Consider the following 27,699-nt stretch of genomic DNA (forward strand, 5'->3'; position numbering starts at 1 on the left):
TGAACTCCACTAACTGCTTCACTACATGAACTGAAAAATGGCAAGAGTGAAATGGATGGTTCAAAGAAGAAAAAAAGAATGTGAATATTTCACCAGAGATACTTGATTTGTATGAGTTGTTATAGTCTGAGTACGACTTCTAAGTGGTGAGTGTCTCAGTATATTTCGGATTTATAGCTCAGTTTCAGTGAGAAAGGCATAGTCTTTCTGGATGATTTTCTTTGCGTGTAGTACCAGATTTGGCATTTGTAAGTAAAGAATTTCAATAGTAGGAAATGTTTAAAGGTCATTCTGTGATTTGTACAAATGTTTTCCAGGGACTAAGCAGAGATTATCAAACTCATTTCTCTTTTGACCCAAAGCAGATCTCTTAACCTAGTTCTTTGGTGTCCAAAGGCTTGTGCACTAATCCACTAATCCTCCTAGCCTCACAAATTATTGAAAGTCTATTATCTACAAACTCAGACTGAAGATTTATTGGAAAGACTGTGAACTCAGGGAAGCCCAGATAGTGACATATTGTGGGGGGAAACATAGTGACTAAGGATGAGGAAAAGGATGAGGAAAAGGCTGAGGAACTTAATGCCTTTTTTGTCCCAGTCTTTAACAGTAAGACCAGTCTCCTGATCTGGAAGACAGGTACAGGGAGAAGAATGAAGACCTCATAATCCAAGGGGTAACAGTGACCTGCTATACCACTTAGAAGGCTCCTCATAGGGCTCTGGACAAGCTGAATCAGTGGGCCAAGGCTAATGTTATGAGGTTCAACAAGGCCCAGTGCCAGGTCCTGCACTTGGGTCAAAACAACCCCATGCAGTGCTACAGGCTGGGGCAGAGTGGCTGGAAAACTGCCGGGTGGAAAAGGACCTGGGGGTGCTGGTCAATAGCAGCTGAACATGAGCCAGCAGTGTGCCTGGGCGGCCAAGGCAGCCAATAACATCCTGGCTTGTGTCAGCAGTAGTGATAAATTCTTTCCAACTACCAGTCTGAATGTCCCAAACTTCCACTTCTTTCAGCTTCTTTTTCATTTTTCATTCTAAATGGATAAGTATCTGTGGTCTTCTCAGCACACTACTAGAAAATGCATAAGAACAATGCCACATTGTCTTCTGTTTCTTTGCTCTTTGCTAATAAATATATCACTTATCTGTGAGTGTGCACCTTTAATATCAACACTAGCTTGAAGCCTTCTTCAGAACTCCCTGGTTCTAGCAGTAGCTAATATGAGTTGTGGTGACATAGTGAAACATAAAAAGCCTCATTATATTTATAGGATTCCACATGTTGTACTTATGTGGAGTTTCACCTAGTTGAGAGAATGTGGATACATAAGAATGACAGTCAGAAAATATATTAGTAGAAAAAGCACTATGAACAATAGCTTGTGATAAGAACTGGAATTATGTGTGTGGTTGGTTATACATGTAACGTTTTTGTGTAACTTAAAAGGTGTATTTACTGACATAATAAACACTTGCTGACCCAGATACTTTGCTGAATTATTGGTAATCTAGGGGAAAAAAAAGCTTTCACTTTTGAATGTTGTATGCTGTAAGATGTATTGAAGCTATGTATTGAATTCATTCTGCATTCACACCGAAAGAGAAAAAAAAGTGTTGGCAATTATAATGTCAAAACCTATTTTTTCATTATTGCTTCAAAGAAGAAACAACAGCAACTATTCAAGGCTGGCTTCACAAAAAACCATGAGGGACTCTGCTTATGACAACACCACTGGACAGACTGACCAGATTTCCCTCTGCCCACATTAATTGTGATAATGAAATACTGAAAAAGGATAATGCAAATTTGAGCTACCGCATTTGAATCAAGTTAACAGTGTTTATTCAACAGACATAGGAGGGCTTGTCAGCTCTTGTTATCTGTCTCTGGCAATGCACCACTCAAACACAATTATTTCATGGTGAAAGTGAATTGCAACTTAGTGTATCTCTCACTAATAATAGTCCTTTCATTCACAACAGTGTCCAGACATCTGCCCAATTACCCATCAGTGTCACAGGTTTAGATCGCTGCTACTAACTTAACCTTGACTTTGTAATGAATTTTGAGAATGAAATCTTAGTATGTGTCATTCCTATACTATAGCTAGCATGATATCACCTAGATAGTTTTGCCCTCTTGCCTAATGCCAACAACACATATCCTGACACAGGAAGCCTGGAAAGAAGGGAGTGGAGTGGTGCAGGAGAAAGTTTTCTGGTTTTGTCCTAACATATCACTTGATATATCTTACTGCATTTCATTAATAGATTAATTCAAATTAAAATTCTCCAAGTTTATTTTGCTGTGATAGTAATTGTTAAGTGATCTCCAGTCTTTATCTTGCTGTATAAGCTTTTCTTTCTCCCCCTGTTCTGTTAAGGAAGAGGAGTAGTGTGGGACTTTGGCAGCCAGCTAAGGTCAACCCAACACAAAGGCATATATTTACCTTTTGTAGGATGTCAAAATTTAAAGAATTTGTCTGCTTTGGACACACACATAGGATGTTAGCTTTATTTAGCATGGTACTAAAATAACAGGGTGCAACTTCACACGCACCTCAAATGCAGGAAAATGTATATGTAAAATGCATATCTGTAGCCCAGTATTGTGGAACCAAATAAGACAGTAATTGCCACACTCAGAAATCTCCACTGTCTTTTCCTAAACTACAGAATTTCCCTATCCCTCATGTAAAAGTATCAGGATTTTAGCTCCAAAGCTTTATTCCATGTATTTTACCTCTGAAGCCAGGCCCTGGTGTAAGGGATGTGTGCTAGCTAACACACCTAAATGGCACATATCCCAGACAGAACTCTCACAGGATTACCTCACGAGGCCATTTGCTCACAGACTCCAGTTATGCATCCCAAACTCTCATTTAAAGAACAATTCCTTGCATGAGAGCTCTGATTAGATGTATCTTTTTTCTGAAGACAGAGTTGTGTTTTTTGTAGATGTGGTTTTTCTTTTTTCTGTAATATTTTACAGTTCTTGATTCAGATTTCTCTAATCAAATTGCCTAACCTCATCCCTGTTTTAACATAAGACAGTGTCATTCACTTAGTTCTGCCACATGAGAATCTTCACTGGGAAGTGCTTAAAACCCAGGTGCCAATCTACTAGCAGAGAAATTTTTTGGCACTTTCTTTTTGGCACTATTCTCTGTCCACTCTTCATTTCCCAGCAGGGCAATTAGCTTCTGCCTTTATTTCTAGGAGACCATTTGTCGTCATGGGAAACCTGTCTTCTTGAGCTCCCTGACTACAAAGATGATCACCAAAGCAGGGACAGTCCTACCCCTTCTTTGCTTTCTGATTCCTGAGGCATGGGTAGTCAGGATAAACTCTCTGATCCCTTGTGGGAAGCTGTTGCCTAGAGTGCTGGCAGGAGTTATTTAGCTACCTGAAATCCCCCAGATACGATGATGAGGATGAGAATTCAGAAAACTCCAAAATTATATGGAAAAAACTCCCTTATGGATTAGGTATCATCCACACAATACTGTCAACTTGTTTCAAGAATGGAGGAATCCAGGTACCAGGGGATATCTAAGGCCAAAGTGCAATTTACCAGAAGTTACAGGAGGTACAGCTTTTTTGTGCCATTCCTTGCTTGGATTTGTGCCATTCCTTCCTTGGATTTGTCCCCCAGTGCTTGCAGGGCTGCAGCTGTAGAAGTCTGGGTTTTCTGTTCCTTAGCAAAAGAGCAACAAGCAATAAAACTTACCTGTCCCAGTTGCAGTTATATCCTGATAAAAATGTTCATACCATGCATTAGTACTCTAGAACCAAGGACTGAAATCAAAGATTATTCCCTTCCCAACTGCACACTGCTCAATGCTAAACAATAGAAATAGGTTTTTTCTTTTTTTTTAGACACAGGTCACAAAGTTTAATTCTCTGCTGAATCCTGACAAAGTTTCAACAGAGAAGTGGGAAGGCATTTCCATGATCTCTATTACTGATTAATGTATTCTCAGAGTAGTAGGTTTCAGGCTGTCAATTTGAGCCTTGTGTTCCTGAAGTGGATCTATTACTATTTAGAAGCACTGATAGGTGCCTGTTTTGAGAAACAGACCAGCATATAGACCAGCATAAATTTTGCAGTCATGAGTTATTTTCATAAATGACAAAGAGGTATGGACAAATCAACCAGGTACTTCACATTTCTTCAGTACAAACTGCACTCGGAATAGATTGAGAGCAGCCCTACAGAGAAGGACTTGGGGTATATTGGTGGGTGAAAAACTAAACACGAGCTGAAAATGTGCATTCACAGCCCTGAAAGCCAACTGTATCCAAGGCTGAATAAAAAGACGTGACCAGCAGATCAAGGGAGGTGATTCTTCCCAGTGCCATACTTGTGAGACCCTGCATTGCATACCACATGCAACTCTGGGGCCCCTAGCACAACATAGACCTGTTAGAGTGGGTCCAAAGGAGAACCACAAAAATGGTAAGAGGGCTGGAATACATCTTCCTTAAAGAGAGGCTGACAGAGTTGATATTGTTTAGCCTGGACAAGTGAAGGCTTTGGAGACACCTTATTGATATTTAAAAGGGGCTTATAAGAAAAATGGGGAGAGACATTTAACCAGGACTTGTAGGGATAGGACATGAAATATTGGTTTTAAACTGAATGAAGATAGATTCAGATCATATATTAGATTAGCTATTAAGAAGAAAGTATTTACTGTGAGAGTGATGAGACACTGGAACAGGTTGCCCAGCAAAGCTGTGGATGCCCCATCAGTGGAAACATTCAAGGCAAGGTTGGATGGGACTTTGAGCAACCTGATTTGGTGAAAGAAGTCCCTGCCCACAACAAGGAGGTTGAATTAGATGATATTTAAAGATCATATGTGGACAAGGTACAACACATTTTTTCCAGAAAGAACTAACACATTTTATTGCTTTAAACATCAATTTGGAATTCATGCCACACTTTTATGTTGAAATGGGACTACAATATTCTTATCAACAAATGGTGTAAGGTGGTGTTATCTTTAGAATTTGTGGGATTTTTTTCTCAGCTGCAAATTTTAGCCAGTCATCTTCATTAATATTTTCAGCATACTAAAAACTATATTTGCACCAGGCAATCAAATCTTCACTCTACTTTTCTGTTCTTCCTACTTAGGAATTTAATAAAGCCCATTCCAGCTTTTGAAGGCCAACCATCAATCAAGTTTTAAATAGTGGGATATCATACTGAGAAGTGAAAGTTTACTGTATTGATATGGAGCTTTAGTATACTCTGGAGCTGCCTGAGATTCACAAAGCAATTAGCCAATAATGTTAAGAAGTAATGGCTAATTTAACTAATGCTTAATGAAGCCTACTAACGCTGTCAGGATTGATGAGTCCTGTGAGATTTTGTGCAAGAACACATTAAAGTTAGGGTCCTCATCTCATTTTGTCAGATTAATCATTATCCTAAATGATAGTGTTTCTTTATGCTGATATAAAAGATATGTATTTTCTTCTTTCTAAAATATCTTAAAGATATAAGTATGCATAGTAGGACATGGGTTTTATGTCTAAGGAAGCGGTCTCATTCTTATAAAATAAGTATATATATATATTTATATATATATATAAAATAAAGTAGATATATATATTTGAATGTCATAATTACTGGGACAAGTAACAGTTATGTGCATTGGCGTCGATATTTTCTTAAACGAATCATTAGGATTCAATGAAAATATGAGATAATAAAATAATACTAAACAACTAAAGTGCTATAGAGGAGAGTTAGCCCCAAAAAATATTAAAAGATAAGAAAAATTGCATCATATCTTAAAGATGGAAGCCTGAAAGTTGTAGTCTAAGGAATGAAGACCTTTTGAAATTGGCTTTTTCTTTCATTCATGAAGAGGTGTGTGCTTTTACAAGCTGTTATGTTTTCCCACACAGCTCATGTGACAGTGTAGATATCCTTCCTCTAGAAAGCTCTGTAACCACTGTGTATATTTCACTTGCCTCCAAAGTGAATTTCTAAGTTTACAAATTCAGGTAATGCATCAGACACGGGATTAACAGATAAAAACAGCTTCAATAAAGATCTGTATTCCACACTGCATATACACATGCATACTAAGACAAAAAGGAGATCTTCCCTAAAAGGAAGACTTGCATCTGGTAAGTTCCATATTTGATGGAATTATGAAACATTATTTGCAATTAGGTGAAAATATATAAAGCATTACTCCTATGAGGGAAAAAAACATTGAAAAAACCAAAAACTAGCCAAACATTTCTTTTCACTTAGCTATTAATGTTGGTGTTTTGCTTATGGGACTCAGGCTTGTAGTGCTATGAATAATTAATTTTATTTAGGCAAAAAATGCAGACGTGATTCTGTCATTAACCCTGTAGCTACTAAATGAAATGTGTTTATCAAATCTAAAAAAACTATCACAGAGATAGGAAACACAATTTTCAAGACAAGTATGGAATACCCAATTATGATTAATTATTTATTTCATTTATTTTATTTTTAATTTATTAACAGGAAAAACCACTCATGAGTTGTGGAAAACGTCTTGGTTTTATTATACAGAAGCAAATGATCTCCTTTCCTTTCTTCAGCAGCATTTAAAAACTTGTGTAATTAATTAATAGTATGGAAAAAAATACAGAAAACAGACAATACTAGTTGTTAAAGTCTAAATGAAAGCCCCATATAAAACATTGTAGCCAATATTCAAATAAAAATAAAAAATACCATTTGTACCATAGGAAAACAGAGCTGGAATAGTCTAAACTAGTAATTTCTGAAACAAAGGACATGCTAAAAAAATAAGAAGCCTCAAAGTAAATTTGGCCTGTCACAGCAAGGACACAGCAGCATTGTAAGCACTTATTTTCTCCACAAAGAGAAATTGCTATAAAACTATCACATGCAAATTATAGGGACATTTTATATTAAGGAAATTTATTATTAGGGTTATTACTTTGCATGAGATACTTGACAAAGGATACAATTTGAAAACATCCTTATTTCCTGTTCATAAACTATTTATAAATTGTATAATGTGATCAGTGTATTTCAGTGTTTCTTATATTTAAAATGTTTGTGGATTGTTTACTGGTGGCTTCCTGTAATTACATAGTGAATTCATTTTTTTCCGAGAAATCTTAGGAACATTTCTTCAGCAAACAATGCTTATGTGAGCACTCTCCCATTTAAGCAGAAATTTGCACAGAATTCAGAACTGTTGATTTTAAAAGGCAAACTTTCACATCTCAGGACCATGGACAAAAGGCTGATACTTTTATAATATTATTTCTAGTCTTCACAATTTAATAAATACATTCAGATAAGAAATATTTGTAAACCAGAAGATAATTGGAAACAACATTTTATTTCTTCTAATTAATCAAAATAAGTGCTGTCAGGTTTTTTCATATTACCGGTTGTCCACCTCTCCTTTCCTTCTCAGACATAAATAAATCCAGTTTTTGTTTTATAATGGTGTTATTAAAACAAATAAACAAACAAAACCCAGACTGACTGTATAATTCTCTGAATAATGAAACATCAAGGTGAACAAGATCAGTAGGATGAGATGGCGTTCAGAGGGATGTGGACAAGCTCGACAAGTGGACCTAAGGGAATCTCATGAAGTTTAACAAAATGAAATGCACAGTGTTGCTCTTGGTTCAAGGCAACCCTTGCTATCAACAGAGGCTGGGGGATGAACAGATCAAAGCAGCCCTGCCCACAAGGACGTGGGGTGGATGAGAGGCTGGACATGACCTGGCAATGTCCATTCCTAGGCTGCATCCAAAGCAGCGTGGCCAGCAGGGCAAGGGAGGTGATTCTGCCCCTCTACTCCAATCTTGTGAGAACCCACCTGGAGTGCTGCATCCAGCCCTTGAGGTCCCAGCACAAGAAGGACATTGACCTGTTGGAGTGAGTCTAGAGGAGGGCCACGATGTTGATTAGAGGGATGAAGCACCTCTCCTACGAGAAAAAGCTCAGAGAATTGGGATTGTTCAGCCTGGAAAAGAGTAGGCTTCAGATGACCTAATTGCAGTCTTCCAGCACCTGAATGGAGGCCACAAGAAAGATGGAGGGAGACTTTTTACAAGAGCATGTAGCAACAGGAAGTGGGAATGGCTTCAAATTGAAAGAGGGAAAGTTTAGGTTAGATATTAGGAAATAATTCTTTTCCCTTAGGGTGGTGAGGCACTGGAATAGGTTGATGATGGAAGGAAGTGTTTAAGGCCAGGTTGGATGGGGTCTGAGCAACCTGGTCTAGTGGAAGGTGTCCCTCTTCATTGCAGGGAGGTTGGGAGTAGATGATCTTAAAGGTTCCTGCCAGTCCAGTCCATTCGATGATTCTGTGATGATTCTGTGGTTCTATGAATTCAAGTCTTTGCAGATATGAGGGACTTTATTGGAAGGGTAAAAGTGAGAAAATGTGTGGTTTACATAAAGACAGTTTAATACGTAAAGTAAGAGCTGCACATGCAAGCAAAGCAAAACAAGGGACTCACTCACTGCTTCCCATTAGCAGGCAAATGTTCAGCCATCCCCAGAGAGGAGAGTTCCAGCATGCATAAAGGCTATTTGGGAAGACAAATGCCCTCACTCTGGACACCCTCCATTTCTCCTTAGATGACAACCTTGTAACAACCTCATATACTCATTATTATGTATAGACACCTTAATAATGTCATTGATAATTTATTTTTATGTATTTATGCTATATGAGAGAACAATCTGCTATCTTAGAAATTTTACTTTGTCACCTAGGATGTTCAAACCCTTAAATGAATAACAATGGTTGCAGGTTTTACAAAAATAATTAAAAAAAAAAGAAATAGAGAAAAACACTAAGCATTTGGTATTATATTTCAATAAGTGTTTAATACTCACAATCTTAGGTTTTAACTAAAATGATTGTGATATAAGTAATGCTATAGCTATAATGTAGTGTAAATAGTGTAATGTTATGGAAAAATAAAGGTAGAAAGGAAATAGCAAGAAAATAAAAAGAAGCACAGCTGATAGTTGTTCCAGTGATTTAGGGACAATTTCTAAGAAGCTCTTATCTGAAAGGCTGAGAATATTTGTAAGAAAACAGGAAACGTTTTAATGTGTTTCTGAGAAATGAAACACTTGAGTTTTCTTCACTGTAAATGTAAAAACTTGGACCTTAACATCTATACAAAAATACTAATTTCAACTATATTTTTACCTTTTTATATATATTTTCTTTTACTCATCTCACCTGGAAACTGAAACCACCTCTATCTTACAGGGGGAAAAAAAATCAGCTAAACTCTTTCTTTTCTGCAACTATATAAATAAAAGTTTTCTCAAGACCATTAATTCCGTTTTTGAGCTTAACCACTAAGAAAAGTATTGTATTCACATGCCTATTAATTGAAGTTTTGGGGGTTTTTTGTTTGTGTTTTTGGGTTTAGTTTTGTGTTTTGGTTGGCTTTTTTTCCCCCAGCAGTTGAGTCGGTCAACCTGCTTTCAAAATACTGCTATTTAGATAACTGAAATTGTTTTAATATAAATTATTTAGGTTGTATTCTAGATATGATCTACAATTCTGATAAGACTCAAGGAAATAGCATATTAAAAATTCCAGTATTTTTACATACCTAAGATAGAGATTCCAACAGCAAAATAGGTGCTGTTGCAGTAAAACAGATACTTTTTCCAGTGAGAATCATAATATGATATTTGACCTTCTCCTGCAACAGATACCTAACAAGGCAGCCTTTTACACTGATAACTGGTGACTTTAAAGAAAGATCAAGACTACACAGTGTATTCTTTTCATTCCTTCAGGTAAGAAATTTCCAAATACAGACAAGTCCAGCTTCTTTGTTTACTGCAGTGAGCAGTTCATGTTTGTTTTTTCTGTAATGGAAACTAAATTAATATATCTCATATCTTTTCTTCCGATAATTATGCATATGTTCAGAATGTTACCCTTGAATAACTTCCATATTGCACATACCAATTGCAATCTGACAGCTTGTTTAACTAAACACAATTGCAGTTCAGCTGGAAATCTCATTTCTAAATGGTGCTGTAATGAGAAATGTGAAGGGCAGTTTTTGGGTTACTTTGCTTTAGGTTTAATTTTGAAATGATTGATTGAAGATCAGGATTTACATACTTCTTAATTACAACTAATGAGTTGAGTAAAGGCTTTTCTTTTCCTACTTTATTCTTGTTATGGGAAGTATTTTTCTTATGTTCATTTAAAGTAAAATTTGCATAAATAACTAGTTCTGGGCTACAAGATTCATATTTTTACTTCTCTGATAGACTGTTTTCCAAAAGGCAGCACGTTTGCCTGCATGTGAACAAAAAGGAGTTGTTTTTTTAATATATTATTTTTAGGTTTAAGTTCAGAATAGTTAAATTGTTTGAACTTACTGACTGATTTCTCTTTTGCAGGAAAAAAAAGGCCACCTTTTGATCTCTTCTTTCTGTGTAGGAAACTCATTCAGTGCCCCTACTTTTATGTCTTCCACTAAGCTGAGTTCTCTTTCACAAGGCATTCTACCAAGGTCAATGGATTTTTGCAAGATGATATTACAATCTGTTCCCTTTATGACTCAGTCATGATAAACTGTTCCAGGAAAGTGTAAAGACAAAAGACAGTACAAGAAGACTTCTCATGTCTGCTTCCCACTACTGTGTTCAAATACACTAGAACAGTAACACAGGCCTAAGAAGTAACAGGATTCCTGCACTTGGGCTACATCCACATATGTACAGGACCAAGAATGTAATCTCTTATAATCACTGGAAATAATTTTTGATAGTTCAGTTACTTTAGTGAGGCACTCATCTCTTGGCTATGGCAATTTAGTACATGTGTGGCTTGTGGTTGGTTTTGAGGGGTTTTTTTGCCCATCACATACTGCAGATCTCTACTGCTACCTCTGCAAATGAGTCAGAAACTTTTTTCTGCAACATTTTAAATACAGGCTACCACTCAAAGCAAAAGCTTTTCATAATTTTGTTTGCAATTATCTATTACTTCAGAAAGGTAGATCAATTTATTACAAAATATGTGTTTGCAATATTTATAAATACTATTTTCTACCTTTTAAAAAATTTTATTATTTTATATATAATGGCCCCATGGCCTGTTAGGAATGATTAAAAAAGAAAAACAAGCAAACTTTGATCACGTTGGACTAACAAATGCAGAAAGAAGCCTGGAGAATGCCTGATGCAAACACTGATTTTCTGCATGTCTCTCACTCAGAAAATAAATTCTTTAGTTTAATTTTGGGTAGTTTACTTCCCGGTAAAACAGGTAAAATCAAATTTTAACTTAAATATTGTTGCAGTGGTTGAATCCACTGCAGAAATGACCAAGAAGCCACAGAGCCCCAAAACAGTGGAGGTCCACTGGTGGGCAGGCTCAGAGGTCTAAGACCACCCCCTTTTACCTTTTTTAAGTTCATGTTCTAGATAGTTCTCCTTTCCTTGATTCCTCACTGGTTCCCGTGTCCCTTGTTCCACCCCTCGCCTTTCCCACTGGTCACCGTCCTGTTACACCACACCCTCTCCACCCCATGGCCCCCGAAGGATAGGCTCTGATGTTCTGCCCTCCCCCGGTGCCAATCCAGATAAAACCCCAGACCCCTCAGTGTTCTGTGTTCTTGGTTCCTGGATCCCTTTGGGCGGGGACCCCAATAAACCCCTCGGAACTCCATACAAAGGACCCCTCCTGCCTCTTTGTCCCCGGCGATGCTGCAGGAGCTGTCCAGCTCTGTGTGTGTGAGTGGCTGTGAGTACCCACCTACTACGGTGTGCCACAGTGTGTCCAAGTGCATTTGCACAGCACCCCCGTAGTGACTCTGGCGGGACACAATCGGGACGGACACGCCGCTCTTTTCACACCCCTACACCCAGTGCGTCGAAATATCATTTTCCCTTCTTTTGCATTTTCATCTTTTTGTTATGCTATGATCTAATGAAGGTAATGGGCCTTTGAAATGACCTTAAACAAAATTCAGGCATACCAGTGGAATTGCCATTATCTCTTTTAATGAATCAAATTTCCTTTCCATGAGTAGCGTGGTACAAGGACTTCAACTGCTTTTTCTTTTTGTATTAATTGTCACTTAGAGGTTTCTGAATAACTGAGAGCAGCACAGGAGGCCTTGGGTTATAGGATGCTTATTCAACAGGAAGAAATGCCACAGTGTGACCAACCCACTGGCACTGTGAGCCATGGTAGTGCCTGACACCACAGCAAATGTTGCTGTGCTTTGCTTCAGAGCCCCTGAAGTTAATTCCACCATAGTTTGCATAGAAGATAAGGCCCTAAAAAACAGATTCCTGGAAACTGGGGAAGACTAGTTAACACTAAGTAAAAAAATACTTTACAGATTATCCTGGATCATATTAAAAGGTATATTGAGATCTGAGTGATAAATAATAAATAGATTACATGTGATTTACTCTCTGATCAGTAGCTGAAGAGTGCCACAGAACCCAAAACTTTGTTACATTTTTGCAATCATTGCCTGTTCTTATCACACGAAATTTTCTGGAAAGTCTGTTGCCATTTCTGCCCCATGATACTGACAAACTTCCTACTAATGATTCATTCCATTGTTATAAGCTAAATAAAATAGAAATAAAGTAGAGGGTATAAGTGAAATTTAGAAAGAAGAATGTAGCCATCTAAAAAAATTTAGAAAGTGAAACTGTAAAGACATTGCAAATTTAACTACAAACCTAGTGACCAGAAATTCACTGATGTTATATATCTGTAAATGTCTTATTTTAGTCTAAATAGTAAAGTATACTATATCTCTATTGTGTGCAAGTGACCAAATATTTAACAATCTGATTTTTTTTTGAAAAGCATTATTGAAAAATAAAATACAAACATTGCCATATTAATATACTGTTTTCCTCTAGTCAGATAAATTATTAAATGCATTAAATTAATTTCAACTCACCTATAGTGAATGACTCCATGAGTGTAATAAATTTGCATACATCCAAAGTACAATATCAGTAATTAGGAAGCATTTATTTAATACAGATTCTTTCATTGCATACCAATTTAAAATATGAACTAAATTCCTTAAACAATTTCCATAAACAACAAAGTTTAAACAAAAGGGTTAAAATTTTATGTACATTTCCATCAAAAATTCTGCTACAAGGAATCTTAAATAGTACCTAAAGTCTCAAGTTAAAGGTTCAGTTTAAAATGTTATATTTAACAGAATAAACTACAGAGGAGAGAGCACATAGTAGAAACGGAAAAGATTTTATCTTACTTTGTCTTCTGATCTGGAACAAGTAACCTGTGAGATCAGGTTCTCCCCTCAGGGAAAGTGAAGATTTGCATGATGGTTTTTTATGTGGTCCTCATCACCATATTTTTGAGGTACTTCATCTGAAAAAAGGTCAAGGCTTTCCTTTGCCTAGACAAGTTAAAGTTCTTAGTGTATTTCTCAAGTACAGAAATATTGTCACTATCTCAAAGGCCAAATGTGGCACTTTTCCATCCACAAGAAAAATGTATTGGAAAGGTACACCTTTTTGAAACAGAATTTAACAATGACTCTTTGTTGCTTTGTATTAGAGTGGAAAGATTTTAAATTTCCTTTATTTAACGGAATGCAAAAAGATAGCATTACCATTCATTCCTGAATACTTTGGTGCATATTTTTCTTGTCTTCAGCTAGATGTTCCATGCACTGCTATCCCTATAGTAGTTCAGTTGGCTAGAGCAGGGTGCTAATAACATTGTGGTTGTGGGCTCAAGCTCCATACAGGTAATTTACTTAAGAGCTGGACTTGATCATCCTTATGGGTCCCTTCCATCTCACAATATTCTGTGAAATAGCATCATTTTAAGAGGAAGATATTATCCCATTTTAACTACAGCCTGAACAGAAATGAATTTCACACAGAAAAAGCAGAGATTCTGGATTTAAAAACTTATTATTCCATGTTCTATTTAAATACTGATTTTTCATTATTGTAGAATTATTGGCAAATGCATTTTTCCTAATTTAGAAACTTAAATTTTTGTACCAGGGGTCTTTGAGTTTTCTCTTATGTATGTATATTTTTATCTTCCAGCCCCCAGGCTGTGCAATTTGTAGTGTCTTCTTCTCTCCATATACTCTAAGAAACCCAGTCAATTAAGTCATCCATTTTGATTCTTAACCATTTCACTCAAATCCAAAGATAACAGCATTGTAAATCTTCACATTCTTGAAAATCATTTTTATCAATCTTATTTATTCTCAACCTCCACAGCTTGGTGCCTCCTATTGGTTAGAGTTGTAATAGCCAAGACACATCCATATTTAGCATGTTTGTAATATAAAAAGCAAAACCGAATGGCTCAAAAAATATTCATCTGCTTTAATGATTTTTGATGGATCAACATGTATTTATAAATGTCTAGTGAGGAAAAATCCATAATGCATGTAGGCAATCTATCACAGGTTTTAAAAATAGCTTATGTTTTTCCTAATCTCTAACTAAAGTCTCATTTGATGCAATTTACATCCATTACTTCCAGTTCACTTGACTGTGGGTATGCAAAACAGTTTATTTTTTTATCTTTGGTCTTTGCAACCATTTTCTTGTGCATTTGAAAAAGGCTAGAACCTCCTCCATGCCTCTCCACCCATGAAAATACAAATATTTTCAGACTGTTCTTGTAAACAACATTTTTATAGCCCTGACTTTCCCCAGCTGATCCACACTTTAGAGACGCTAATCCATATACACTATAATTTAACAAGTTCAGATACAGAAGAGCCATTACCTTTACAGACATATAATTGTACACCTCAACCTATTATTTATCTTTTTTTCAGAACAGCAAACTAGTTCAATAGTAGTTCACCAGAGTTTACTTTGTATCATAATCCCCAAATCCTACTCTGGAGATTGCAATCTACCCTCACTCTGTTCTTCCAGTTTCTGAAATCATTTGTTCCCTAAGTCTAGAATTGTACCTTTGACTTAATTAAATGGTTTTCTTTCATAACAGTTTTCCAGTGTCTCAAATGATTGAAATTCTAATCCAGTCCTCCTGCAAGTTTTTTTCATAACAGTTTTCCAGTGTCTCAAAATGATTGAAATTCTAATCCAGTCCTCCTGCAATTGAAGTTCCCTCCAATGTGGTAACATATACGGTTGTAATAAATATTAATAAAGTAGTGAATAACGTTGAATAGTACTGGATAGAACCCAGGGGAAGAGAATCTCAGTATGTACTTCCAGTTTAAAGTGAACCATTGTTAACACTTTCTAAATACAGTTTTGCATTCATCAGTTCTGGATTAGTGATACTATTTGTCAAGGATTAACTCTTGAAAATTTTAAGGTGATATGATACAAGTCAAATGGACAAAATGTTTGTCGGTCCACAGGTAGTGTAAGCTATATTTTTAAAATGTGTATTTTCTCTTCCTGTCTGATGGGTTGTGGTTTAGGTTTTGAAACTATGTAGGTCTCAGTTGAAACAATTTCATATTCATAGGTGGTATAAGAGTAAAAATTTATTCATTTTTTCATATAAACTATTGGGTTTTTTATTAAATATCAATATTTCTGTAGATTAAATATAATCTCTATTATAAAGTTTTTGACAAAAATGAAAAAATTCCAACAACTTTTAAAAAACATTCTACTACACTGGAATTACTACTTTCAGTACTTTAAGTAATGAAAAACAAAGCATGTGTTTAGACATTTCCATTTACAGGAAAATATGTAAATGGCCCAGTAACTGTATCAAATTAGGAATCCAGCTAGTAATAAAAAAAGAACCTTTGAGACCATTTTAGCAGGTAAAGGTTCTGGGGGAAAAAAAAAATACAAAGTGAATTATAAAGTGGCATTCTGCAATAGAAATATCATGTCAGAGTTCTTACTGTATTTGAGTATTATTTACAAAGTATTCATTATGGCAAAAAAACCCCTAAAGCAAATAAAAATACCTTATAATACTGTGCATTTCACATGGTACGGTGCTAGATTAAAATTACAGAAACTTTAACTATTATCAAATATACATTGAAAATGCTATTAATTCAAGAACATATATTAACATATACTTGTAGTTTACTTTCTTTTCTTCCCTTATCACTTGAAATATAATTTCCACAGTGTTTTACCCAAAGAAGAAAATAATCACAGTTTTTTTCTTTTTTGAGAAAAAGAATACTTGAAAATGCCTTGAAGCTTAAACTAAGAAAAATAAGAAAACAGCCAAATTAATTTACAATGTAAAGGACAGGTTGAATGAGGACCTTGAGCAACCTTGACACCTAGGGACAGATGTCCTGTGGTGGTGGCTGGGGGCATGGGGTTAGACTAGGTGGACTTTAAAAAGATCCCCTCTGACCCAAATCATTTTATGATGCAATGACTTTCAGGACTGTAATATGGCATACCTTTATGTGCAGCTGTGTGTGAATCATTATATAGTTTTTGAGAGTCCCTTCACAGTTATGTCTAACACTTCAGTACTTATAATAACAAATTTCTTTTGGTTGCCTATGCTGAAACCCCTCACAACAGATATTGTACAATCCCCCATAAGATTATATACTGTGAAATTCATGTCTAACTTTTTGAAAATTTCTTTGGAAGTAAGCACATCTTATCATAGCAGTAGTAAGTATTGTGGCATTCAAAATATTTTGGAGGCAGCATCCACATATCTGCTACCTGTCTCCACAGACTGCTATGACTCAATATCTTCCCGGTTACTTGCTTAAAAATAATCTTCTGAAAATATCTTCGTGGTCAGAGTATGGTTCTGTCTGCTTTGAAGGACTGCTGGAATCCTAAAGAAACTTTGTGATTCTGGCTGGAAAAGAGAGATTCAACCATATTACTGTTGGTACAATCTTCTGAATGTACACATGCAAGAACCAACATTTTGCCCATAGTATTTTTGCCCAGAAGGGCTGCAATTATCATTTGGAAATTCGATCACCAGCTATGTTCAGTGAAAAATGTGTTTCAGTAATATATATAACAGTATAATATACCTCAACTACTTTTACCTCAACCACTAAAATGCTATTCTTCCTTTTGAATTCTTATTTGCTTTTTCTTGTGTAATCTACTTGCTCTTAAAATGAACATGATAATTTCCATGGGAATTATAAGGCTGTGTGTGTCAAAGCTGCAGATATAGAACCTGGCTGAAAACAGAAGCATATGTTGAACCTCTAGGGGAAAGAATTAGTCTCCAGAGTATTGGCTGAGATGTTTGGTCTCTGATCTCCTGATCCAAAGGACAGGTATTTACCACCTGTTTGATGTGACTCACTGGTAGAGCTATTACCCTACAATACCTCATATTTAGGCAATTGAAGCAGACCAGGAAAGTTTCACATTCAAAGAATATTTTATGAATGAAGGAATAAATAAATTTAGAAGTTAATTATTTGTTTATGAAACTGATTTTTTTGTCCAAGATAACAGAAAAGCTAGGACAATTAAATAAATCTTCTAGAAAAGTAGAGTTTGGAGTTTTACCACTTCACAGAATAATGGAAAGATTGTGATTTATGTTCAATATATATTTTTTGTTATTATGCATATCTATACATGTTTCTTTTAAAAGTGTATGTCTTTAAATCCTCAGACAATACACTACCCTAACTATCTTAATTCTGTCATTGAATGGGAAGAATAATTTTTGGAGAAGTGGATCTGATGAAAGTAAAAATTATATTAGTGTGATATGACAAGAAAATAACTTCCTGACTCTGTATAATCCAGCTCCAAACCATTTTCCTTTTACTTATTTTTTTTCTTTTTTTTTTCTTCCCTCTACCCCTTTTTGAGGATGTTCTAGGAATTGTTCTTTGTACTAGTACAGAATCACTGCATAGTCTGGGTTGGAAGGGACCAGAAGGATCATCAGGTCCAGCTCCTAAGTGAATGGCCCATGTGGGGATCAAAACCATGACTTTTGCATTCTTAGCACCATGCTCTAACCAACTGAGCTAATCTCAGGGTCGTGTTCTTCAAGCACATATAATTGTAAATGTAATGTAAATTTTTCCCTCAAAAAAGATGAAAGACATAACAGGGAATCAGATCATCTAAAGCTGTGTTATCTCACTCTCACACTGTGGAGAGTCTTACTGAAATTCCAATTTCAGTAAGAAATTCACATGGCCAATTCACAATTGGACATGTACAATTCCTGTCTTCTGAATCACAAGCAGAGTTTTTGTGATAACGGGAGACAGTTGAAAATCAGATGCATGCTTCTCAGTGTATTCTAAGTCCAAGGCTCTTCCTGTCAAAATAAGATTCATCTACTCATTTGGCAAACCTGAACATTTACCTAATGTGACTGTTAGTTTTCTATTTTAACCATTAATTGTTCAGTTGTAACTTTTATATTTACTGAGCTTTTGGGGTTATCTGCCTTTTGGCTTTTGTGTGGTATGTGTCTTATGGACATTGCCCTCTTGCTTGCCCTTGAATAAAAATCTGCATATTTTAAGTCACAGTTTCCACAAACACTGAAATTTCAGAACCATTTTAGATTGAAAGCTTGCTTTAGTCAGGAGCTTCTTTTGTACAATTTAAGTAGAGTTTTTACATACTAATCTGTCTTTCAAGACTCTTTCAAACCTTCCCCAAACGAATGTCATTTTGACCTTCTGACCTTTTTCTTTTTTTGTCTTTTTTTCCTCTTTCTTTTTCTCTTTGTATTTTTCTTTCACTTTTTTTTTCTTAATTTTTTTTAAATTTCTCTATTCAAAGAAATACTTCTGTGTTAACTGTGATTCTCTTAAAAATCAGAACCTTTTCCTGTAGGTTTTTCTGGTGAGAAACCCTACAACAAAATACATCTCTTTTTTTCCTTTTTTTGTGAATATTTTTTCCTGTGAGACTCTTGATGGGCTCTGGACTGTTTGACTTGTCACCACTGCTATCAGTGGAAAATGAATTTATTTATATTTTGCTGTATCAATAACTTAGAAGTATTGCTTCAGTGTCTTCAGTGTAAATAATGCAGGTTAATTCTTATCTGTATTGCCAAAATCATCAGTATTTCCTGAACTGAATGGCTATTTGATTTAAGGATCAAAGTGATCTGGAACAATCTAAGTCTGACCTAGAAATATTAATAGTGTCCTGGAGTCCTAACAGTGGCCATCTGTCATTGCCATTTATAATCAATTACCTTGCAGAGCTTTCTCCTGTAAGAAGAGTGGAATTCTAAAGTTACACAACACAAATCCTAATCTATTTTTGTGATACTCAATAGAATATTAAAGGGGAGTAGAAGGGTTGCTAATTGGATTAATGGCCAGAAACATTCACTGTTTAATGGGTGGATTATTGTAGAAAGAAAATTTCTATATTGTAGAACTATTGGGTTTTATTCTTTAGATTCTTTTTTTGTAAAAATGGGTGTACAAATACTTTTAGGAGACTAAATATTTTATATTCACTAATATGCCAAGTATGAATCTTTTGAAGCAAATACCTACTTTTATGTTTATCAAGGTACTGTAATTTTTTTACTTAGAAATGTTATGTAACAAATTCAATGTGTAACTTCTGCTTTTGCTTGCTGTTTCCAGTGGAAATAATCAAATTAAAAGACTGAACAATTACCTATAAAATACTAAACATTTAAAAACATGAGAGCCTATGTATATGTACGTGTGGCCAACCTAGACAAAATATTAGAAGTAGAAAGATCAAAAATAAACATCATATGAATGGGGAAGTTGCATTTTATAGTTGAAGCTTTATATGAAAGCACAAAATTTTAGGCTGGATAGAAAGGGAAATAAAATAATGTAAAGAAAGTTCACTTTGACCACTTCTTCCTTCTCTCTTTATTCATATTTTCTTTGCCTGTGCAGAAAACACTGGCAGTCACCCTAGTCTAAAGTTGTCCTTGAATAAAGAATGATAACAAGGTGAACTACAACTTCAGGTTAGATATGCTATTTTTTATCTTGGAAGAGAAGTTGTAATTTTTTGCAGATTTGTCTTGCAAATGTTAAACTCAAAGAACAAATTTATCTAAAAAAAAATATAGAAAGAAAAGTCAGTCAGGATAAAGTTGAAAAAAATTATCATGAAAACCCCCTATATTTTAATCAAGCAGTTAAAGCAGTTGGGAATTAAAACCTTCACACTGAAGGTAAAGACCCTAGCTTGAGTTCTCTCTCCTTTCTGAGAGGAATTGATTCACCATGCATTTAGCTTTTATATTCTACTAGGCAGAAATCCTTACTCCCACAGAAACATGGCTTCTCTTTGTTTTTAGGTGTTAGTGAGCTGAGGCAGCCAAAAGTCAGCAGAGGTAACTACACTTGAGAGAAGTTCAGTGTTTCGGGGTAAAATTGTATCCAAAACCACACAGCACTAAGAATTTAATCAGTTTAATTACTCTATGCTAATTTTTGTGCTTCCATGTATCTGCAGTCCATATTAAATGCATGTAGAATATCACTATCATTATTGGTGTTCTGACACCTTCTAAATAAGGTACAGGAAAATTCAGTAGGGAGAGTCAATGCTTCCACATTGTAAAGCAAAGAAAACAGTGACATTTTTTCAGAACATTATGACACTGGGATGACTTTTTTCAGGATGTAGCAAGTAAAACCTAAATCCTTTACTGGAATTTTGTCACACTAATTTCTATAAATTTTCAATGATTTAATCATCCAGATCTCTTTTTAAAGGTAATTTCCTCAAACCAGCAACATTAGCTTAGGATTTAGAGTCTAGGGAGCTGTGAGTGAGAAGGGTTTTATATACATATATATATATAATAATTTTTAAAATAAAATTGAGGGGAGAAGCTTTTTTCAAATTATAGTGTTAACCATTATATTTTGCTACAGAATTTGTTTAACTCCTTTCACCATATATGTGTGTTGTATGTGCAGAGCTGATTTATGCAATGGATTATGTGAGGCACCCTCTGCCCTCTGTGCATCTTTTACATTCCCAAGGTGCTGTAGCACTACTGCTTTGGGCTTGACACTAAGGTGATTCACTTAGAATATAAAGAAAATATATATATTCTTTGTATTCATTAGATTTCTAACAATCTGTTTTGCTGAAGGATTTAGCAACAAATTCCAAACCAAACAATTGAAGATCAATTACGATGTCCTTGCAGGGGAAACTTCACATATAGGTTTCTAACGTGAACACATGTAATCAAGTTTCTGTGATCCTTTGACTTTCCCTTCTAAACACCTTCCACTTATCAGTGGACAAATGTCTAATGGATGATAGAAAATTTGCCTGGAATCTAGAAAAGATGCAGCTAGCAGCAGCGCCACATCTATATAATGATGATCTATATCTAAATTCTAGTATTTGTGCTAAAAAATGCAGTTGTAGCTGCAGAAATCTGTCTAAAGAAATTAACTACCTTTTACAAAAAAACCCAAAAAATTAATTAGAAAATTATATTAGAATTATTTTAATTAGAAAATAAAATTAAATAGTAGAAGGTCTTTATGAGCCACTCCTTTGTAATGGGTACCTCTTCATGAGAGTCATAGTTCAGAAACAAGTTCATTTACCCATTATCTTCACCTACACCCTGGTGTGCCATGCAATCTGCTTCCAGAGTGCTAAAGTTGAGTGCCTTTTAGATAAAAATAACATGGAAGAATGATTCCAGGGGATTATATCTAATGGACACCAACTGCTGACAACCGCTAATTTCATAGGACCAAACCACAGACTGTTTAAACTAAGTCTCCAACATGGATAATGTAGATAGCAGTTCCCCCAGTACCTGTTGTTTTGCCATAAAAATTGGATTCTGTTTGCTTGTTGATGCAGACATAGTCATACAAAAGCATATTCTATAAATTTCATTTATAATTATAATTATATAACTCAAATTATAATTCTATAAATTATATTCTATAAAGTTGTTCTTGTCTTTCAAATTAATTTTTAAATATAGTTAATGATGGTTTCTCCTTTTTATTTGTCATATTCAGTAATGCTGCCTCATCTGGAGTTTGTTGTTATTTGGGACATTATTAAACACTTAATGTTGATTGCCTTAAAACATCTTTTAAGTGTGTCTGTATTGTGCATAAAAACAATATCATAAGAGTAACAATTATTCCTAATAACTTGTTCATTATTTCATCTCTAATTAAAATTTTCTATTTTCCCCCAAAACTGATAAAATACAAGAGAAAGATAATATACTTAAGATATTCTGTGACAGAGTTCAGTAAAAATTAATGAGAAATAGTTTCTATATGACGGGATATCTTAACAAAATATGTCTGCATTTCAGTTTAGAACAGGAAGTACGAAGATTGGAGCTCCCTCTGGCATGAATATTCTGAAAGAAAATACTAACTGGGGGGAAAAAAACCAAATCATCAAATATTCTGTTTGAATACTAAGCTTATTCATTTTGATATAGGATTTCACTGCAAGTATGATCCTAACCTCATAAGATGAATATCAGTTAAACTATATATCTGCACAGTTTCTATAAGAGAAGTGTATTGAAATGCTATTACCATCCTATTGACATAGAATATTAAAAATAAACTAAAATTAGATATTTATTATATATTGTAGTAGCTACTGTTCCATAGGCAATGAAACTACTTTTGGGGTAGGTGTTATACACGCGTCTGATGAGGTATCCCTTATTGCTGAGGATCCCAAGTACAGCACAAGAGAAAACAAGTACTTTGATAAACATTGGAGTGAGACCAGGAAACAAGAAGACTGGTCAGTCTGAAGTGGTGTCACAGATTCATGGAAGTCTTTGATATCAGTGGGGAAGATCCCTTGGAACAAGAAGAGGAGCAGTGACCTTGTTTAGGCACTGCCAAGCATCGCCCTATGGCAGCCCCACCCTTGCCTGGGCCAGATCTAGCAACTCCTCATGGGGCATGAGAGCAGCTTGCACCCAGCCAGGCTCCAAGGCACAGTGGTGGGGGAAGTCTCCTCCAGATTCACAGAGGATCATGTGGGGCCACATGTCCATGCTGATGCCTTAATGAGGTGCTAGTTACAGAGATACATTTTTAAATTTCTAGGTGTATAGTAACATTTTCCTACCCTGTCTGGGTTGTGTTTTATTGGTAGTATTGCTGATGTGGAACCTGAATGTATAGCTGTCTGATTGCCAAATAATTATGGGTCGTTTACTACCTCTCTGGTCCTGATCTGATCTGAGCTGTGTGAGTTGAACAATATTTCTCTATGACAACAATGAGGTAGCTTTGTTGGTAGTTATAGGAGCTTAAGAGTGGGAGAAACTGCAGAGGAGTTTGTTTATAAATTTAACCAGTGAGTGATAAATGTTGATATCATAACCATACAGATGTAGAAGTTGACCTTTCATCATTTTGTGACAGATTATGGGTAAGAAGAGCAACATGAAAGTAAACAAAAATAACTCATACTCTATATGATAAGGGAATGAAATCCAGTTGAGAGATATAGAGAAGGTAAAGATTTCAAGCTTATGAAAGCTATTCTTTCTAATATTATAGCAGCTGAATAGAAAACTGAAACCATTATAATGAACATTTTTCACTTTGCCTTCATTTTTTCCTTCATTAAAAGCTGTGTTTTTCTGACAAGAAATAATTTAGTTGAAAAATATCTAACTGGATCTATTATTGTAAGAAGAATTGATTTGCTACTGATTTTACAATTTCCATGTAAATGCTGGAGTTTGTTTTTTCCTTTCTGTGTTTGCCAGCAAAACATAAAAACTATACATTTTCCCTAAGTTTTAACACTGTACTGCTGAAAACTTGAATATACATTAATTAGTCCTAAAATCTGGATATCTAGTGGTCCCTGAAATTTATGCTGAGATCATTCCCAAAGGTTTGTAAATTCTAACAGTGTAACAGTTCCAATTTTCTAGTTTAGGTTTCAGTTTAAGATATTGAAATGGATTCTCTTACCCTCCATAGCTGTTCTTTTTGTAGTTCACTCTGAGGAATATTAAAATTTAGGTTCCAGTAAAGCTATTTTGCTTTAAGTCACAGAATTATATTCCTAAATCTAGATTTACTTGAAGTCCCCAAAGATTACTTCCAATTTAATCAATGCCCTGCCGTTATCTCTAATTTTTGCCTATCAATCACAATGTTAATAAGCAGCTGAGGCAAATTATCCGATATGATTCCTCTCTTTGCTTGAGGCAGACCCAAATGTTTAGAGCCCCATTTTATGAGGGATAATTTTCTTTTGGATAGATTTATCTGTTCATTTATAAAGTAGTAAAATGTTTTAAACCTCTTTTCAAGTTTAGACTATAGCCAAGATCTTGATTTTTATGAGTCATCATCTGGATATCAAATTTGTAAATAATATTTCAATTTTCTCATAGAAAAGTGAAACTGTGGAAGTTTTCTTGTTTTGTGGTATTTTTGATGACTTTCTAAGTTGATCACTAGCTTACTTCTTCATTTCAGATCTGTGCCATCCACAACACAGAACTATACTCAGTAGGACTTGGAAGAGATCTTCCACAGTCTCAAAACCAAAAAAAAAAAGCAAACAAAAAAAATCCCTTTACAATATCACAGATGTAGTCAAAGTTTCCCATTGTTATTATTTAAAAAATAATTCCCAGGGAATCCTTGTATTTAAGTATGCCATGTCCTATTTTATTATCATGCACATTATTAAAAAACTGTATTTTATTTCCTGATTATTATCAGGCAGATAACGTTCCTTTCCTGATTTCCTTAATGACAAGAGCTCGTCCACAAGGAGCAGGGACTGTGAGGATGCATCCTGCAATCTTTCCATTATTCTGGGGTGATAAATTTGGAATGAGACATTATCAGTACTCTAGCACTACAAATTTAAGGCTTAGTTTGGGTGAGGAATAGTTCATGTCCTTACCTTATTATTTTGAAATGCATGCAACAAATAACATAAAGCCCTGTTTCAGGGTGATTCTGAAAAACAATGTTGTAAAATCTGCTTTACATGTAAAAATACTAGTTATTTCTTTGTCACAACTGAACAGTATTGTACTTCATGGGTCCTCTAGGGAAGAAACACATTTTTCTCTCCTGCTTCTTGTTAAAACTCTGTGATCAATTACCCTAACAAACTTTTGCTGAAAAAGCAAGATAAATATTTATACGTGACATTTTGAGAAACAATGAAAATGAGATTTTCTTAAAGATATGTAAACCCCCTTCCACAGAACTTAATTTAAAATAGTGCTAATCACTTTACTTGTGAAATCAAGAACAAGGATTTTTAAATTAAATTGCACCTCATTTTATCTTCTTTGGTTAATTCCTTTATCTTTGGGGTACCTTTTCTCAAATTCTTAAATATAATTATGGTACTTTCTAGCCAGTCAATTATTATAAATCTGTACATTCGTATATACTTTCTTTCATGTGAAAATGCTTTTCTTCCTTCACGTATGTGCTGTGCTGCTTGGGTCTTCTGTTTATATGTTGCAACAGTTAACTATTCCAACAGAGGCACTGGAATAAATACCTTTGTAACAACAAACAAGAAAATGAGATAAATATTATTTGGAGAGACTGTGAGTAAGGACTTATTTCATAACGTTTTTTTTCATTCTCCTATTTTCTGTGTAGTCTTACAAGACTTCATATCTCTTTTCTCATCTGAATATATAAAAGAATTGCCCTGACTTAAAGAAAGTACAGATTACTGAAGCCTAGATACTGCTCAGGTTTTTGACGTACAATTTAATTGCTTATTTTCTGGTACTTCCTTGAAAAGTTTTAGCTGTCAGGAAGGCTGTCTGGTTTTTTTATTTGAGTAATTGGGTATATTAGTTTCCAGAGGCAACTAATAGATGGATATGGATTTAGTTCTATAATTCATTCTTTATTGCATTGCCGTTATAAAGGATATAAAATGTAGTTGAAAATGTTTCTATGGAAAACACCCCATGAGACCATATATTTCCCTGGTGGGTGATAATTTTGTTGGCATATTTTATGTTGTAAAACATGTTCATTAGTAACCAGCACTTCATTTTAAAGTTTATTTTTTGTTATACATTCCTGAATTTTAAAAACCTGTACTTTAAAGAAATATTTGAGCCACCAAAAGTGAATTAAATGCCAAAGCTTCTATGAAAATTTGGAATCTCAGATATTTCTATAAATCAGGCATTCTGACATCTAGACAATGAAACACTTTCATTTAAAATTTACTTTTTATAATGTGAGCTGTTTGACCATGTCTCTTATTCAACTTGATAAACAGTTTATGAATAATTAAAAAATTGCTCTCTGAAAGTCACAAAAATGATGTTGTTGTAGAATATTTCATTAGTAAGTATTGATAGGACCTCCAGGTCTAACGTACTGATTGGATTACTTGATTGAAAGAAGAGACAAATAATTTATAATTTCATGTCTAAAATGTCCACCTGCTTCAGTTTATCACGTATTTAAATGCTTTTCAACCTCCATCTCTTTTACATTATGTAATTATCACGTAATTTTTGTAATGATACTGTGGTCGAAGTGGCTAAAACTGGCCACCTGACAATAATGATATCAAAACTCTTTTAGAAAAAGTACTTACATACATTTTATTATACATATCATATATGCCACATGATGCATATGCATTTTATTTTCTTTCCATTATAACCAATGTAAAAACTAGCCCCATAGCATCATCACTGTAATGGGTTATATTTTTCAAATAAATTTCATAGATTTTCAAAAACCTGACTTACTATTGCCATTGCAAATTATTTATCAATTCTTTTAGGCTTTGCTTTTTTGGTCAAAAAGGTTTGGTTCTTTTTTTGTTTCTTTTTTCCATTCCAGGTCTTCCTGCTCTCATCCTTGAATATCTCCCTTCCAAGATATCTGCAGTCTGCTGCTACACTTCTGGACTGTCAGCGTCAAATTTTCTGATTTATTATCATCAAACTTCTCAATGTTGTAAGTATAATCTGCTCCACAACCTCAGGTTTGTATATGCTGTGTTTCAGAAACTTCTAGCTAATGATGATGCGCTTCTGCAGTACTGTCAGCACTTGCAGGTTCTCTGAGGTGATTGCTATTCATTACACCCACCACACAAATTGCCCTTTTCCCTTTTCCTTTGCTTCTTAAGTAACTTGCATAGTTCTCTTCCCTAGTTCTAGTCACCAGCTATAGTTGAGGTCAAGCAGAAGGTGATGTTTCATCAATATTAATATTTTATATTTCATGGTGACTTATAAGTAAAAAAATCAGTCTAAATTTCAGTTAAGTTATATTATTGAGACCTATATTAGCAATAGGTTCAATTATTGCAATTTTCAAGTTAATGCTTAGACATATTGCACCTATTTATTTCTGTCTAGATTATTGCCCTCTCTACCCTCTTCATGAAAACTGAAATATGTGTTTGTTCTGTTCAAGTCCATGTATACAATTATCCTATTTTTGTTTTAAGGGAAAAAGACATGAGTGATTTTGCTTAGGTCACATAGGATATGTGACCAAGAATTTCCCCAAGAAGTTTGTCAGCTGTTAGAACCTCTTTTTTATTGTTTTCTTTTTTCTCAAGGGGCTATATTTAATCTGAACTATACATATATGAATGGCAGAGCAGCCACTGCTGGCAAAGATCAGTCTGCTTCATTTTAAGCATCAAATTATTTTTTTCCTTAATAGGGACAAATACTGGGAT

The 27,699-nt window shown here is 34.9% G+C and overlaps 1 long non-coding RNA gene across 1 annotated transcript; it reads left to right on the forward strand.

Moving 5' to 3' along the window:
- Positions 1-26,958, forward strand: LOC108447922. The gene is made up of 3 exons (XR_001863620.1): positions 1-146; positions 9,735-9,822; positions 26,847-26,958. It is a non-coding gene; the product is annotated as an uncharacterized LOC108447922 (long non-coding RNA).
- Positions 26,959-27,699: the final 741 nt, after the last annotated feature.

This window comes from Corvus brachyrhynchos, unplaced genomic scaffold (assembly GCF_000691975.1).
Source record: "Corvus brachyrhynchos isolate BGI_N302 unplaced genomic scaffold, ASM69197v1 scaffold136, whole genome shotgun sequence".
NCBI lineage: Eukaryota > Metazoa > Chordata > Aves > Passeriformes > Corvidae > Corvus > Corvus brachyrhynchos.